This window comes from Halichoerus grypus, chromosome 6, assembly GCF_964656455.1.
Source record: "Halichoerus grypus chromosome 6, mHalGry1.hap1.1, whole genome shotgun sequence".
Classification (NCBI taxonomy): domain Eukaryota; kingdom Metazoa; phylum Chordata; class Mammalia; order Carnivora; family Phocidae; genus Halichoerus; species Halichoerus grypus.
In genome coordinates this window covers 100,361,157-100,379,502 of record NC_135717.1, presented here as the reverse complement: position 1 = coordinate 100,379,502, position 18,346 = coordinate 100,361,157, and the positions used below count along the sequence as shown (strand labels likewise).

The following is an 18,346-nucleotide window of genomic DNA, read 5'->3' as shown; positions in this document are numbered from 1 at the left end:
TAGATTCCTCTGGGCAAAAGAATCCACAGAGACTGACAGATTAATTGGAAGAGAGCCCTGAATCTAGATGGAGTCTTCCTAGGTAATCATAAATCTTTCTTTTTAAAATCTTTCTTTTTAAAATACAAAAAAGTTATGCTGTGTTCTGGGGATATTAACTTCACAACATGGCACCAGAGTCACTGCCTATTAAATCCTATGCCTTAATTGAGGAGCTAAGATACCCTTCTTCCCTCAGAGCAATCACAGGCCTTGATTCAACATCTTCCTAACTTACACTAGGTCTTTTTTTTTTTTTTAAAGATTTTATTTATTTTTTGACAGAGACAGTGAGAGAGGGAACACAAGCAGGGGGAGTGGGAGAGGGAGAAGCAGGCTTCCCGCTGAGCAGGGAGCCCGATGCAGGGCTCAACCACAGGACCCTGGGATCATGACCTGAGCCAAAGCAGATGCTTAACCGACAGAGCCACCCAGGCTCCCCTACACTAGGTCATTAAACCTAATGTTGCCATGTCGCAAATCCCTATTGGTAAAGGAAAACCACTCTATGTTTTCTACTAGCTGAATAATTATGAAATATTGTTACTTTCTCCTTTTCATATTACCATCCACTAGTAACACTCTTACTCCAATAACCAACCCACTGAACGAAAATCTCATGATTGTGTTTCCATTCCATAAATCAAGAAATGTCCAAGCCCCAAACAAAACTTTTGAATTCTCTAGGCACAAATCTTGACTTTACTGCTTGTTAATAGGTTTTATAATAAGCACAAAAAGTGACAATACCAGACTTGATATACAATAGGTACTTTAGTCACTCTGATAAAACTAGTTTTCTTACTGGAAGCCAAACCGATCAAATGACTTAACTGTAGCTGCCTAAAATAGAGCAACTTGCTTTAAAAAAAAAAAAAAAGTGAATTTATATTCTAATACCTGGATCATTTTTGGGATAATTCACTTCTTTGAAATACTGCAAAAAAAAAAAAAAGTTCCTCAGATATCCCTTAATAAACAATGAATACATTAACTATTTAATCGCTTGATACTACCTAAAATAACAGAGACACACAATTAAAAAAAACACCATACCAAGCTAGGATGCTATGTATGTACTAGTATACATAGTATAATTATGGAACTACCTTATGCTATAAACAGATTTCTTTGACTCAAAGTCCTTATGCAAGGGCCTCACATAAAACAACAAAATCATAAATCTATGGAGAAGTTCAAAGATTCCATCATAGACACTCAAAATCTGGCCTGACAAATTCCAAAAAGAAACATGGGATGATCAAGTTGTAAAATCCACGAGGATAAGAGCAGCCACAATCAGAATGGTGACTCGATAGCACCAGATGAAACCTCAAATGGACACTAGAAACTCTAGGAAACATCACATTCCAGTAGGAAAAAAATTTGGCCACAACATTAGAAACACTGATGGGAAAATTTTTTGGATAGCAGGGGATATGGCCCAGTGCATGTTTTATTTGCAAATAAATTAATCTGGAAAAATTTAAAAGATGAAGTGAGGACTAAAACCATTCCTAAAGAATTTTTTGAACATCTTCCAGTGGATTTTATAGGGCTGTCTCTCTATGCTCTAGCAATACGTAACATTCCTTAATATACTAGTATGTTTATATTATGAATGGGTTGAAAAAGTGCCCTGTTAAAAAGCCATAATAATGGCAATAGTTAAAATACTACTATAGTCTGTACTTCCCACCAACGACATTCTAACTTCTCAATCAAGTATTATGGAAATGTATTTAACTGGCACAGTTATTTATGAATTTAAATTATGCAGCACTCTCTCTTCCTCAGAAATCTGTCTTCATCATTCCCGGTCCTCAGTAAAACTCAAACAGGATAAATCCAAGAAGGTCTAAACTCAGACACACCATAATCAAATTTCTGAAAACTAAACAGAAAGAAAAATTCTTAAAAACAGAAAGAGACAAATGACACTTATGGAGAACCAACAATTTGAAGGACAGTCAGAAGCCAAACTGATTCAAATTGAAAGCGAAACACTTAAAATGCAGAAAGAACAGAACTGTCACCCCAGAATTCTATATCCAGCAAAAATACCCTTTATATATGAAGGTGAAATAAAAATCACTCTCAGAAGAAAAAGAACTCATTCCTAACAGATTTGTTCTAAAAGAATTTCTTCAAAGAGAAGCAAAATGGTATCAGAAGGAAACTTAGAGCATTAGGAATAAAGGAAGAGTAACATAAATAAATAGGCAAATATCATAAACTATTCTTGAATGCTTTAAAATGTCTGATGTTTGAAAACAAGAACTATAACTTCTGTCTGATTGAATTTTCAGTTTATGTATATGTAATATATAACTATGATATAAAGGTGGGAGGATAAATGGACCTATATAGTGATAACATTTTAACATGTCACCTGAAATTATTAAATGTCAACTGCAAATAAAACTGTTTTATGTATGTGTGTATATATATATTTCCTAGAGAAACCCCTAAAGAACCTGTACAGAGATAATAGTCAAAACCACAATAGATGAATTAAAATAAAGTAAAAAGTGTTCAATAACCCAAAAGAACAGAAAGGGGGAAATAAAGGAACAAAATATTGAAGGAACAAATTACAAGATGTTGGACCTTAATTCAAACATATTAGTAATTACACTAAATGTAAATGTTCTAAACACACTAACTAAAAGATATATTATCAGAATGAATTAAAAAACAGAACCTAGGGAGGGGCTAAGATGGTGGAGTAGGAGGATCTTCAGCTTACCCTGTCCCACAGACACACCAAGACAACAGTCACATCTGTACAACTAACTCTGAAAACGACCCGAAGACTGGTAGAACACACCTTCCACAGTTAATGGCAGAGATGAGGCCACATTAGAAAAGGTAGGAGAGGTAGAGACTCGTTGGGAACCAAACCCCTGGTGAGACAAACCACAAATGGGAGGGATACCATTAGCACAGAGAATCAAGAGTATCAGACCACACCCCAGACACTGCAGGCACCTCAGGCCCTGGGGACTTGCACTCTGAAGACAAATCCCAGTAACATCTGGCTATGGAAAACAATGGGGTTTAACTTCTGGAGTTTTTAAAAATCAGTGGGGCTTAACTCTGGGGACTTTAAAAATCAGTGGGCTTAACAAAAGAGGTGGGAGGCAATAGGAAACTGAGTCCCTGCCCTTAAAGAGCTAGCATAACAAATAATTCGGGCACAGAAGCAGCAGTTTGAAAAGTGCCTGGGGTATATGTGAAGGATATTTATTTACTAGTCTCAGAACATATGCTGGAGAAGCAGGGATCTTCAGGAGATTTCTCTAAGAAAAAAGTGATGGTGGGGGCCATTCCTCTCACCCTCCCCTAGCCTAGATAGCTGGACACCTGCAGGAACTAGCACTAACACTCTCCACACTTGCTAGCACTGCATGCCCTGCCCCCACATTCCCCTGTCACCTGCCTGTTCCAACCCACCCACGTTGGTAGGCATCCCTCCAAAGAGGCTCCTGCTCTTCCACATCCTCCAAGCAGCCCTGGCAGGGAATGGTGCCATTCCAAAGAAACTCCTGCCTTGGGGAGGAGGCAGATAATCCCACATACCAGCTTGCCCACAGTTCCAGGAGCCAAATCTTTTAGCAGACTGTGCAGGAAAAATGCTCTGCCATATGGTATGCCTGCAGCTGCAGCCAGAAGCAGGCTATAGATACCTACTCTGACTGCCAGTTCTGGCCCTCAACAAAACCCTCTGTGGGCTCTACAGGGAGAAAGCCCTTCTTTTCAATGTACCAAAGAGAGGCTAATTGCAGACAGCTAGCCTGACTGCTGACCTTGCCCACCTCTCAGCCAACCACAATCTCACACAGGCTCCTCAACAACTTGGACTAAACCCTGTCCAGTGCACCCACAGCAGGCAAAGCAGGTTACTGCAGCCAACTAGGCTGAAGGCAAACATGGCTCAGCCACAACAGGAGGGCACATACAGCCCACACAGGAGACACTGCAGGAATACCTGATCCTGGTGACCAGGGGACACTGCTATAGGGCACCACAGAACTCTTCGGCATAAGGTCATGAAGATACTCACTGAACTTGAGAAAAAAGTGAAAACTCATGAGAACTTCAACAAAGAGAAAATATAAAACAGAATCCCCAAGAAATGAAGAACACAATAACTGAAACAAACAACACACTAGACGGTATCAACAGAGGATTAGGGGAGGCGGAAGAATGGGTCAGCAATCTGGAAGACAGGGTAATGGAGAGCAACCAAGCTGAACATCAAAAAGAAAAAAAGAATTAAAAATGAGATTAGATTAAGGGAACTCTGACACCATCAAGCATAATAACCTCTGCAATATAGAGATCCCAAAAGGAAAAAAAAAGGGGGGGGGACAGAAAACCTATTTGAAAAACTAATAGCTGAACACTTCTCTAAGTGGAGAAGGAAACAGACATCTAGATCCAGGAAGCACTGAGAAGCCCCAACAAGATTAGCTCAAGGAGGTGTACACAAAGACACATAATGATTAAAATGGCTAAAAGTAGCTAAAAGTAATGACAGAGAATTTTAAAAGCAGCAAAAGAAAAGAAAGCAATTACATACAAGGGAAACCCTACAGGGCTATCAGCTAATTTTTCAGCAGAAACTTTTCAGGCCAGAAGAAAGTGGCATGATATATTCAAAATGCTAAAAGGAGAAACTAGCAAAGTTATCATTAAGAATAGAAAGAAAGGTAAAGTTTCCCAAAGAAAGTTCAAGGAATTAATCACCATTAAACTAGCTTTACAAGGTATGCTAAAGGGAATTCTTTGAGTGGAAAGAAAAGACCCTTATGAAAAGCAAAAAAATCACAGGTAAAAACAAATCTATAATAAAGGTAGTAAATAAATCACTTATAAAGAAAGTATGGAGGTTAAAACACAATATTAGTAAAATCAATTATGTCTACAAAAATTCAGGGGTACACAAAATAAAAAGATGTAAAATATGACATCATATACATAAAATGTGGAGGGGGAAGTACCAATTTAGTGCTTTTAGAATGTGTTTAAATTTAAGCAACTACCACCTTAATATAGACTGCTATACATATAAGTTATTATATATGAACCTAATGGTAACCACAAATCAAAAACCTATTAATACACACAAAAAATAAAGAGAAAAGAATCCAAGCATAACACTAAAGAAAGCCATCAAACCACAAGGGATGAGAGCAAGAGATGAAGCAAGGAACAGAGAAGAACTACAAAAATAACTAGAAAACAATTAACAAAATGGCAATAAGCAAATACCTATCAATAACTACTTTAAATATAAATAAACTGCTCCAATAAAAAAAATAGGATAACTCAATGGATAAAAAAACAAGACCCATCTAAATGCTGCCTACAAGAGACTCACTTCAGACTTAAAGACTTGTACAGACTGGAAAGACTTGAAAAACATACACCATGAAAATGGAAGGAAAAAAAAAAAAGCCAGGGTGGCAATACTTTTAACAGATAAAATAGACTTTATTATTTTTTTAAAGATTTTTAAGTAATCTCTAAACGTGGCTTGAACTTACAACCCCGAGATCAGGAGTCTCATGTTCTACCAACTGAGCCAGGCAGGTGCCCCAGACACAACAGACTTTAAAACATAGATTGTAGCAAGAGACAAAGAAAAGCATTTCATAACAATAAAGGGATCAATCCATCAAGAGGATATAACAATTATAAGTATCTATGTATCCAACACAGGAGCACCCAAATACATAAAGCAATTATTAACAGACATAAAGGGAGAAATGAACAGTAATACAATAACAGTAGGGGACTTTAACACCCCACTTATGTCAATGGATAAATCATCTAGATAGAAAATCAACAAGGAGGGTGCCTGGGTGGCTCAGTCTGTTAAGCGTCTGCCTTCAGCTCAGGTCATGATCTCAGGGTCCTGGGACTGAGCCCCACGTCAGGCTCCCTGCTCAGCGTGGAGCCTGCTTCTCCCTCTCCCTATGCCCCTCCCTCTGCTTGTGCTCTCTCTCTCTCTCAAATAAAAAAATTAAAAAAAAAAAAAAACAAAAAACAAGGAAACAATGGCTTTGCACGACATATTAGATGAGATGAACCTAACAGAAATATAGAACACTACATCTCAAAACAGCACAATACGCATTCAAGTGCACATACAACATTCTCCAGTACAGATCACATATTAAGTGGTAAAACAAGTCTCAATGTATTTAAAAAGAATGAAATCATACCAAGCATCTTTTCCAAGCACAACAGTGTATGAAACTAGAAAAAATCTGGAAAGAACACAAATACATGGGGGTTAAACAACATGCTACTAATAAATGGGTCAACCAAGAAATCAAAGAAGAAATCAAAAAATACATGGGAGACAAATGAAAATGAAAACACAATGGTTCAAAATATTTGGGATGAAGCAAAAGCAGTTCTAAGAGGAAAATTTATAGTTACACAGGCCTACCTAAGAAACAAGAAAAATCTCAAACAACCTAACTTTACACCTAAAAGAAAAAGAACAACACCCAAAGCAAGCAGAAGGAAGGAAATAATAAAGATTAGATCAGACATAAGTGAAAATAAAGGCTAAGAAAACAATAGAGAAGATCAAGGAAACCAGGAACTGGTTCCTTGAAAAGATCAACAAAGCTGATAAACCTTTAGCCAGACTGATTAAGAAAAAAAGAGGACTCAAATAAATAAAATCAGAAATGAAGGAGGAGAAATAACAAACACCACCACAGACATACAAAGGCTTATAAGAGAAAATCAGGAAAAATCATATGCCAACAAACTGGACAAGCTAGAAGAAATGGATAAATTTCTGGAAACATAGATTCGTCCAAAACTGAACCAGGGAGAAATAGAAAATTTGAACAGAGCAATTATTAGTAATGAAATTGAATCAGTAATCAAAAAATTCCCAACAAACAGAAGTCCAGAACCAGAAGGCTCCACAGGTGAATTCTACCAAACATTACACCAGAAGAGTTAATACCTGTTCTTCTTAAACTATTCAAAAAAAAGAGAGGAAGGAAATCTTCCAAATTTATTCAACGAGGCCAGCATTACCCTGGTACCAAAACCAAAGACACCACACACACAAAAAGAAAACTACAGGTCAATATTTCCATTGAACATAGATGCGAAAACCCTCAATAAAATATTAGCAAACCACATTCAACAATACATTAAAAAAAAAAATCAACACAATCAAGTAGAATTTATTCCAAGGATGCAAGGGTGGTTTGATATTTGCAAATCAATCAATGTGATACATCACATTAATAAGAGAAAGGATAAAAACCATATGGTCATCTCAATAGATGCAGAAAAAGCATTTGACAAAATACAACATCTATGCATGATATAAAGTGTAAACAAAGTAATTTTAGAGAGAATATGCCTCAACATAATAAAGTACATATATGAAAAACCCACAGCTAACATACTCAATGATGAAAAACCAAAAGCTTTTCCTCTACTATCAGGAACAAGACAAGGATATCCACTCTCACCGCTTTTATTCAACACAGTACCAGAAGCTCTAGATGCAACAATCAGATGAGAAAAAGAAAGAAAAAGCATCCAAATTGGTAAGGAAGAAATAAAACTGTTCACTATGCACAGACGACATGATACTATACATAGAAAACCCTAATGACACCACCAAAAACTATCAGAATAAATGAATTCAGTAAAAGTTGCAGGACAGAATATTAATATGTAGAAATCTGTTGCATTACTATACATTGATAATGGGGTAGCAGAAAGAGAAATTAAAATAATCCCATTTACAACTGCACTAAGAATAATAAAATTCCTAGGAATATACTTAACCAAGGAGGTGAAAGACCTATACTCTCTAAACTATAAAACACTGATGAAAGAAATTTAAGATGACACAAACAAATGAAAAGATATTCCATGCTTATGGATTGGAAGAATTAATATCATTAAAATGTCCATACTACCTATAGCAATCTACAGATTCAATGCAACCCCTATCAAAATACTAACAGCATTTGTCACAGAACTAGAATAAATCTACAATTTGAACAGAACCACAAAAGACACTGACTAGCCAAAGCAATTGTGAAAAAGAAGAACAAAGTAGGAGGTATCAAAATCCCAGATTTCAAGATGTAGTACAGAGCTGTAATAATCAAAACACTATGGTATGGCACAAAAAAAGACACAGAGATCAACAGAACAAAATAGAGAGCCCAGAAACAAACCCATTATTTATATGATCAAGTAATCTATGGCAAAGGGGGCAAGAATATAGAATGGGGAAAAGAATGTCTATTCAATAAATGGTGCTGGGAAAATTGGATAGCTATATACAAAAGAATGAAACTGGACCATTTTCTTACAGCATACATAAAAATAAAATGGATTAATTTCTTAAACGTGAGACCTGAAACCATAAAACTCCTAGAAGAAAACATAGGCAGTAATCTCACATCAGCCACAGCAACATTTTTCTAGATTGGTCTCTTCTGAGAAGGTAAACAAAAGGAAAATTAAGCTATTAGGATTACATCAAACTAAAAAGCTTTTGCACAGTGAAGGAAACCATCAACAAAACAAAAAACCAACCTACTGAATGGGAGAAGATATCTGTAAATGATATATCTGATAGGGGGTTAATATATCCAATATATAAAGAACTAACACAACTCAACACCAAAAAATGGCAGAGGACCCGAATAGACACTTCTCCAAAGAACATACACAGATGGTCAAACAGACCCATGAAAAAGTGTTCAACACCACTAATCATCAGGGCAATGCAAATCAAAGCCACAAGGAGGTATCACTTGACACGCGCCCCAATGGCTAGAATAAAAAAAGACAAGAAATAACAAATGTTGGCAAGAATATGGAGGAAAAGGAAGCCTCATGCACTGTTGGTGGGACTATAAATTGGTGCAGCCACTGTAGAAAACAGTCTAGAGGTTCCTCAAAAAATTAAAAATAGAACTACCACATGATCCAGTAATCCCACTACTGGGTATTTACCTAAAGAAAACAAAAACACTAATTCAAAAAGTTATGTGCACCCCTATGTTTATAGCGGTATTGTTTATAATAGCCAGGATATGGAAGAACCTAAGTGTCCATCAACAGAAGAATGGATAAAGAAGATGTGGTGTATACATAGAATGGAATAGTACTCAGCCATAAGAATGAGATCTTGCCATTTGTGACAACATGGGTGGACATACAGAGTATTATGCTAAGTGAAATAAATCAGAGAATGATAAACACCATATGATTTCACTTACATGTGGAATCTAAAAAAACAAAAGAAACAAGCAAAACAAAACAAACCAAAAAACTAGACTTCAAATACTGAGAACCGGTGGTTGCCAGGGGATGGTGGGTTGGGTGGGGGATGGGTAAAATAGATAAAGAGGATTAAGAGGTACAAGCTTCCAGTTATAAAAGAAATAAGTCACAAAGATGAAAAGTATAGCATAGGGAATACAGTCAATAATGTTGTAATAATATATGGTGACAGATGGTGACTACACTTTTCAGAGTAAGCAATGAGTAATGTATGGAACTTCTGAATCAATATGCCGTACACCTGAAACTAATAACGTTGTAAGTTAATTATAATTCAATAAAAAGAAGAAAAAGAGAAAAGAAAGAGCATAGAATAGAAATTTAAAAAAAAATAAAACATGATCCACCTATAAATAATCTACACGAAACTCACTTCAAATATGACATAGGTAGGTTAAAAGTAAAAGGATGGAAAAACATATAGTATACAGACACTAATCAAAATAAAGTCAGGGTGTTAATAAGCATGGGAAAAGATGCTCAACATGATTAGCTATCAAAACCACAATGAGATGCTTCACACCCACTAGGACAGCTATTAACAAAGAAGATAGATAATAAGAATTGGTTAGAATGTGGAGAATTTCTTTTTCAGTAATTGACAGAATCTGTACACAGAAAATCAACAAGGATACAGAAGGCATGAACAAACCACATCGAGGTGGATTGAATTAATATCAACAACAGCAGAATACACATTATTTTTAAGTGCAGATAGGACATTCACTAGGATAGATCTTATCCTAGATAACAAAACAGACCTTAACGAATTTAAAGAATTGCAATCATACAAATTATGTCCTCTGACCATAATGAAATTAAAATAGGTAACAGAGAGATAAATTCTCCAAACATTTGGAAATTAAAAAACACATAAGTAATCCAGAAGTAAAAAAAAAAAAAAAAAAAAGTTTTTTTGGAAATCAGAGAATATTTTCATCTAAATAAACATGAAAATACAAGATATCAAAATTTTGTTATGCATATATAGCAGTCCTTTGAAAATTTGTAGCATTAAATTCTTTCATTAGAAAATTAAAAAGATCTCAAATCAATTACCTAAGCCTCAAACTTATGAAACGAGGAAAAGAGCAAATAAACTCCAAAGTAAATAGAAAGAAGGAAATAATAAAAGAGCAGAAATCAATGAAACTGAGAACAAGAAAGCAACAGAGAAAAACCAATGAAACCAAAACCTAATTCTTTGAAAAAGCAAATGAAGTGGATAAACCTCCAGCAAAACTGACCAAGAGGAAAAAAAATTAAAAAGAGAGAAGATACAAATTACCGATATCAGGATTGAAAGAAGGGATATCACTTCAGACTCCTAACTCATTAAAAGAATAAGTGAATACAATAATAAATTTCATACACACGAATTGGATAATTTGGATGAAATGGACTAATTCTCTAAAAACCACAAACTACATAGTCACACAAGAGGAAATCATTATTAATAGTCCTATAACCATTAGGTATAGTAATTATAATTACTAATATCCTATAACTATTGCATAAGAGTCCTATAACTATTAAAGAAATTAAATTTGTAGTTAAAAATCTTCCACAAAAAATCCCTATTTGGATGATTTCAATGGCAAATTCTACTGAACATATAAAAAAGAAATACCAATCTTGTACAACCTCTTTCAGAAAAGAGAAGAAAATACTTCCAAACTCATAGAATGATACCAGCATTACTCTAAAACCAAAACCAGACACATTCCAGAGAGACACAGAGAGAACCACAATCCAGTATCCCTCATAAACATAAACGTAAAAATCCTCAAGAAAATATTAGCAACTCAAATTCAGCAACATATAGAAAGAATAATACACCATGACCAAGTAGGGTTTATCCCAGAACTCAAGGCTGTTTCTATATTTAAATATCAATCAGTGTAATCCACCATAAACAACAACAACAAACACTTCATCATACTAACTGGTGCATTTAAAAAAAAAAAAATAACCCAACAATATCCTTTCATAAAAAAAATTCTCTGCGAACAGAAGGGGACTGCCTCGAAGTGAGAAAGGGCATCTTCAATATAGCCAACATCATACTTAAGTGAAAGACTGTATTCAAAAAATGAAATTTTGGGGTATAAATCTAACAAAACATATGTAGGATATGCACACTGATAACTACAAAATGCTAACGAAAGAAACCAAAGAGGGTCTAAATAAATGGAGACACACCGTGTGCATAAATTGGAAGACTCAACATAGTAGGGATGACAATCTTCCACAACTCATCTATAGACTTACTGCAACTTCCAATCAAAATCACAGCAGGCCTTGTTGTAGAAATTGACAAGCTAATTCTAAGATTTCTACGAAAATGCAAAGAAGGGCGCCTGGGTGGCTCAGGTCATGATCTCGGGGTCCTGGGATCGAGCCCTGCATCAGGCTCCCTGCTCAGCGGGAAGCCTGCTTCTCCCTCTCCCACTCCCCCTGCTTGTGTTCCCTCTCTCGCTCTCTGTCAAATAAATAAATAAAATCTTAAAAAAAAAAAAAGAAAAGAAAGAAAATGCAAAGAGACTAGAATAGCCAAAAGAATTTTGAAAACAAAGTTGGAGAAGTCACACCACCAAATTTTAGGGCTTATTATAAAGTTACAGCAATCAAGACAGCATGGTATTGGCAGAGACAGAAGAGAATAGAGGTCAGAAATAAGCCCACAGAAACATGGTCAACTGTTTTTTGAAAAAGGTGCACAGACACTTCACAGGGGAAAGGACAGTCTTTTTTTTTTTTTTTTAAAGCTTTTTTATTATTCATTTGAAACAGAGAGAGAGAGAGGCAGAGGGAAAGGGAGAAGCAGACTCCTTGCTGAGTGGGGAGCCCAACTCGACTCAGGGCTCCATTCCAGGACCCAGAGATCATGACCTGAGCCCAAGGCAGAAGCTTAACCATCTGAGCCACCCAGGGGCCCCAGAAAGGATAGTCTTGTCAACAAATGGTTACGTGCCAAATAACTAACCCCAACATAATTCTTACACTTTATACAAAAATTAACTCGAAGTGGACCATAGATCTAAATTCAAAATGAAAAGTGGAGAAAATCTTTGTGACCTGGGATTAGGCAAAGATTTTTTAGACATGATTCATGAAGCCTGATTCATAAAAAAAAATAAAATAATAAACTAGACTTCATCAAAACTAGAAACTTTTGCTCTGGGAAAGGCACTTTAAGACAATCTGAAAAGACAAGCTACAGACTGGAAGGCAAAATTTGCAAATCACATATCTGACAAAGGACTTTATAATACATAAAAAACTCTCAGAACTAACAGTAAGAAAATCATCCAATTTTTATTTTATTTTATTTATTTTATTTATTTTTATTTATTTATTTGAGAGAGAATGAGAGAGAGCACATGAGACGGGGGAGGGTCAGAGGGAGAAGCAGACTCCCTGCCGAGCAGGGAGCCCGATGCGGGACTCGATCCAGGGACTCCAGGATCATGACCTGAGCCGAAGGCAGTCGCTTAACCAACTGAGCCACCCAGGCGCCCGAAAATCATCCAATTTTTAAAACGAGCAAAAAACTTTAACACTTAGCCAAAAAGAGATAAAGATGGCAAATAAGCACATGAAAATATGTTCATCATCATTAGCTATTAGAGAAATGCAGTTAGAACAATGAGATCCACTATACCCCTATTAAGGTGGCTAAAATAAAAAGTACTGACATTCCAAGTGCGACAAGGATACAGTGTGACTGGAACTGTCATACAATGCTGGTGACAATGCAAAATGATATGGCTATTTCAGAAAATGGTTTAGCAGCTTCTTACCAAGTTAAATATCTAGCTACCATATGACCTCACACTACTCCTTCTGGGCATTTACTGTAGAGAAATGAGTGGATAAGCAAACTGTAGTACAGCAATAATATGGAATGAGGTACTGATATAGACAACAATATAGATGAGTCTCAAGGGCATTAATGCTGAGTAAAAGAAGATAGTTTCAAAAGGTTACATACTGTTTCCATTTACCTGGCACTGCCAAAAAAACAAAACTACAGTGTACTTCCTGTCCCCAAGGTTTTGCCTTTGTCATTAATTCATCTGGTTGTTATTTGCATGTTTGGTATAAGGAAGCTATCTACTTATATTTTCTTTGTCTTATGGGGACAACTAGTTGCCCCAGTCTCATTTATTGTACAGTACATTTTTCCAGCACTGAATTTTTTTCTATTGAAATATATTTGACATATAACATTATGTAAGTTTAAGGTGTACAACACACTGATTTGGTATTTATATACTGTAATATGATTGCCATTGTAATGATAATTAGCATCTCTACCATGTCACATTCTTTCTTTCTTATGGTTAGAATACCCATACTCATTTTAATGCCACACTTGTTTTTTCAATAAATGTATGGGTATGTTTTTGAGCTCTCTATTCTACCTCTGGGTCTTTTTATCTGTCTCCACATCAGTACTATGCTGCCTCGACTGTTATAGTTGTAAAATATACCCTTACTATCTGGCACGGCAAGTAACCCTTTTCTCTTTCAAAATTGTTTACTTATTCTTAGATTTCTCTTCTAATTCAATCCAGATGGACCTCCAGGGGCGCCTGGGTGGCTCAGCTGGCTAAGCGTTGGACTCTTATTTCCCTCCAGGGGCACCTGGGTGGTAATTCTTGATTTCTGGCTCAGGTCATGATCTCAGGGTTATGAGATGGAGTCCTGCATCAGGCTGGGGGTGAAGCCTGCTTAAGAGTCTTTCCTTCATCCTCTGCCCCTCTCCCTCTCTAAAAAATAATTAAAACAACAACAACAACAACAAAACCAAATGGACCTCCAGAGCACTCTAGTTCAGACTGTTAGGTATTAATTTTAATTAATTCAAACTGTTGGTAGATTTCTGAACCCAAGGAATACTACCTTAAATTCTTTTGGTCAAGAGGACAAGTGTTATTCCCATTTCATCAATAAGGAAATAGACTCAGGGATCCCAAATGTAAGCAGCTGAATGACAGTACCAGGCAGCAAGGAAGGAGCCAAGCTAGTACCAGAAATAGAATTTCTGATCCTGAGTCTAGTGCTCTATTCAAGCCAGGTGGATCCTCAGGACCGTTTGCTTTTAGCTATGTAAAAACCATCTGTCTCCCTGGGTGAAAAAACAAAGCAAATTCCCTGAACCTGCTTCACCAATGGGATTTCCAAGATATTAGAAAAACTGTGTATCAAGCCAGGAATAGAAAATAAATAAATAGAAAATAAATAGAAAAAAAGTAGATGAAGAAAAGATAAAAACCTCCAAATTCCAAATTACTTTCCCTTATGGTTAATAAAAACCTACCATCCATTTTAACTAGGCATCACAATTATAAAACCAATTAATGTTTACTGACAGGTTTTTTGAAATTACAATTAACATCCACTTTGAAAAAAACCTACTCTTAGACTGCATAATGAAATACTGTCAAAATGAACTATATTTAAAATTTGCTTTGTAACTACAAAAATATACCTATTCAGAAAAAGGAATTATAAACATCAGGTAATTGAAAGCGTAATTTTGTTAACACTTCAGAAAGATAGTGACACAGAGTTTCTAAGAATCTGCATGTTCATTTCCTGTATGTGAAACAACAGAAAAGTTTAAAATATTTTATAACATGCATTTACTTTGCCACCTTTTCTGAAAATCATTGTTTTCTCTCCCTTTTTTGGCTAGTAAGTGGAGTGGGAAGAAGACTGTTTTCCAAACTCTCTAACAATTGTTAAATATTTAAAAATAGACTCCAGTAAAAAAAGGGAGTATTTTCCATTTATCTGCCTGTTTTTATAGTGCTTGTCATGACTGGTCATGGTGCACTTACATTATTTTCTATAGGTAGGCCCAAATTATAAGTGAAATTTTTCTAAAGTAGGTTTTCCCCTGCCTGCATAGCTACACTCTCGCCCACTTTGCCACCCAAAGATATCGGCAGACTCCTGGCAGAGGATTCAGAACATTCTGCTGCTCATAAAAGAGAAACCACCACCCACTCAAGACAGCAACTGCCAGCTGTTTAGTTTTACATTTTGGTCAAGAAAAATTTAAAGAAATTCAAGTCACTCTTCTTTCTCTTTTACCCACAAATCCACTATCCCATAGCTGGACATACACAGAAATACTGTGACTACTGATACACCATGAATCTGTCTTTAAATATTAACAACCTAGTTTAGTTAAAAAATTTTATTGGACTGTTCAGGCAGGTGCCACAAATATTAATTAGTAGAGAATATTAACAGATACATATGGAGGGGCGCCGGGTGGCTCAGTCAGTTAAGCATCTGTCTTTGGCACGGGTTGTGATCTCAGGGTCCTGGGATGGAGTCCCACATCGGGCTCCCTGCTCAGTGGGGAGTCTGCTTCTCCTACTCACCCTCCCTTTCTCTCTCTCTCAAACAAATAAATAAAATCTTTTTTTTTTTTTAAAAAGACACATATGGAAAGAGAAAAATAAAAAGGCATAGTTATGGCTTTCTTAGAAACTTTAAAGAAAAATCATGAATATATGTAAATTACATATATAAATAAGCATCTTATACAGACAATATGTTACTGTATTGAAAGCACAGAAAATTTTCACGATCTTTGAAAATGATGGAAACATTTGGAGCTTTATGAAGAAGCTTTATGAAGAAGATAAAATTTTAAAGGATTTTTTTTTAAGATTTTTTTATTTGACAGAGAGAGAGACAGCCAGAGACAGAACACAAGCAGGGGGAGTGGGAGAGAGAGAAGCAGACTCCCGCAGAGCGGGGAGCCCAACTCGGGGCTCGATCCTAGGACCCTGGGATCATGACCTGAGCCGAAGGCAGACACTTAACGACTGAGCCACCCAAGCGCCCCGAAGATAAAATTTTAAAGTTGGAAGGAACAGAATTTAAAAGGACACAGGAGAATTTTTTTTTTTTACCTTAGAATTGTAGCTAAATATAAGTTGCATATACATATAGATTCAAACAGGTATGACAGGTCAAGGAAATAACCTAATCCAAACCAGTTATTTATAACCTATGGGCCACGGAATCATTGGTAGAGTTACATGGATGTACACACACCAAGTATGATCTTTAGTCTAAAATATTTTTCTCACACATATAAATATTTCTCTATTTTTCATATAGACAGATGCTAGTATAATAAAATATAAAATCATTTAAAAGCACAGCAATTTTTTTCCATTATGCATAATCTCAATCAATGAATACTATAAGTACAATTACTTGTATGTTAGGGGTACAGAGTTTCTCATATTCAAAACAGGTCAGGGGCCTTTAGCTAACATACAAGGTTCCTTCTGGCTCTAAAATTCTGTGATTTTAAGAGCACTAAGGACTCCTATTATGAATCTTTATAACTATTACATTATAAGTATCTATACAAATTTACAAATATATATATAAATGATGCCTGCTATAACCCCCAAGCACTGGACTAGCTTTTGTTACAAAGATGAACAAGCCAGGATTCCAGACTTAATCTCAAACTGACACAAGAGACAGATGCATGAACAAATAACACAGCCTAATAAATACTGCAGAAGAATTATTTCAAGTGTTCTGGGAGCACGATGGTATTATTAATATCACCTGGGGGAGTCTGAGAAGACAAGGATCTATGAATTGGGTCTTGATAGGTGAGGAGTGGGGTAGAAAGAGTAAGCATTCTAGACAGATGGTACAGCACATACAAAGGCATAGAGTTGTGAAAGTGCATGACATGTTTGGGCAGCAAGTTCTGGTATGGTTGGATATTAAGGTATTTGAAGGAAAAGCAAGAGGAGACTAAAATATAAAATGGACTGGAACAGATAGTTAAAGGTCCTGAATGATATGCTTACCAATTAAGACTTAATTCCATTAGGCATAGGGTTCTGAGAAAGTTTAAGGAAAGGAGTGATATAAACAGATTTTAGGATGATAACTCTATGGAAGGATGATGGTGGAGAAACTAGTGTGTGTGTGTGGGGGGTGGTTGGGCAACTGCAATTATTCTGGTGAAAGAAGGAATAATATAGAGCAGAGAGAGTGGAAATGCAGAATCAAGGATAAAGGTTTCCAATTGGGACAGGAGGGTGGATACTGGTACCATTATCAGAGAGGGGATATAGAAGAAAAACAGGAAAAGAGTAGTATTCCTTGGAAGGCAGTTTCAAGAAAGAGGGAATAGTTATATCCACGTAATATGCTGCAAAGCTGTAAATTGAAAACCGAAAGGGTCCCTCTCAGTGGTAAGTTCCCAGGTGGGTTTAGGCAGGAAGAAAAGAGAAACGGAAGATGCGTCCAGACAAGGTTAGGGCAAGGCTTCAAGAAACTTTCCGCACCCCAGACCCGGAAAGAGGAGCTCACAGCTGGGGCCCGGGAAAAGGAAGTACCGCTCCAAGGAGCGGGTAAGCAGCACAGGGAAACGGCTAGGGCTAGGCGGGCGGCCAGCAGTTCCAGATGTGCAAAGCACCACAGCGGCCCAGGGAAAGGAAACTTCCGACTCCCTACGCCCGCTCTTGTCCCTCGATTTATTTCCACTTACTCTGGTCTCAATCCCTCGCAGCCGTCAGTTGTGGCGTTAGGACTCAAAGCTTCTGCTAACAGGGGCCTATGCACCCAAGGGAAGAGACTCCTCTCGCCTGTTCAGCTTCTTCAGCGAGCAGACGCAGAACCCAGCAGAGACAGTCAGTAGAAGGGCGGCTGCAAGGGTCAGCGGAGCTCAGCCCCATCACTCGCCGGAGGAAAGCCTCCACTGACCGTCTCGGACCAAAGCGCTCAGAGCGCTCAAGCCTCGCGAGATTTCCTGCCTCACGTTACCGTGGGGGGCAGAGCCGAGAGATTTATTTGCGGCTTCTCGCAGACATGCGCGAGAGGTGGGGCGGTTCCCTTCTACGTCCCTCCCCATCAGTCTACTCAGGCTTTTGCTTGCCTTCTCGCAAAGTGT

At 36.9% G+C, this 18,346-nt stretch overlaps 1 protein-coding gene across 2 annotated transcripts in view; it reads right to left on the bottom strand.

The window, feature by feature from the left end:
* Positions 1 to 18,237, bottom strand: part of FGFR1OP2 (FGFR1 oncogene partner 2) — a 33,332-nt gene extending 15,095 nt beyond the window's left edge. The window contains exon 1 of one of the 2 annotated variants that reach the window (XM_036080210.2): positions 17,945 to 18,237. The gene's annotated coding sequence lies outside the window, so the exon portion shown is untranslated. The remainder of the gene's footprint in view (positions 1 to 17,944) is intronic. The other variant, XM_036080211.2, reaches the window with a different exon arrangement.
* Between the last annotated feature and the right edge of the window lie 109 nt (positions 18,238 to 18,346).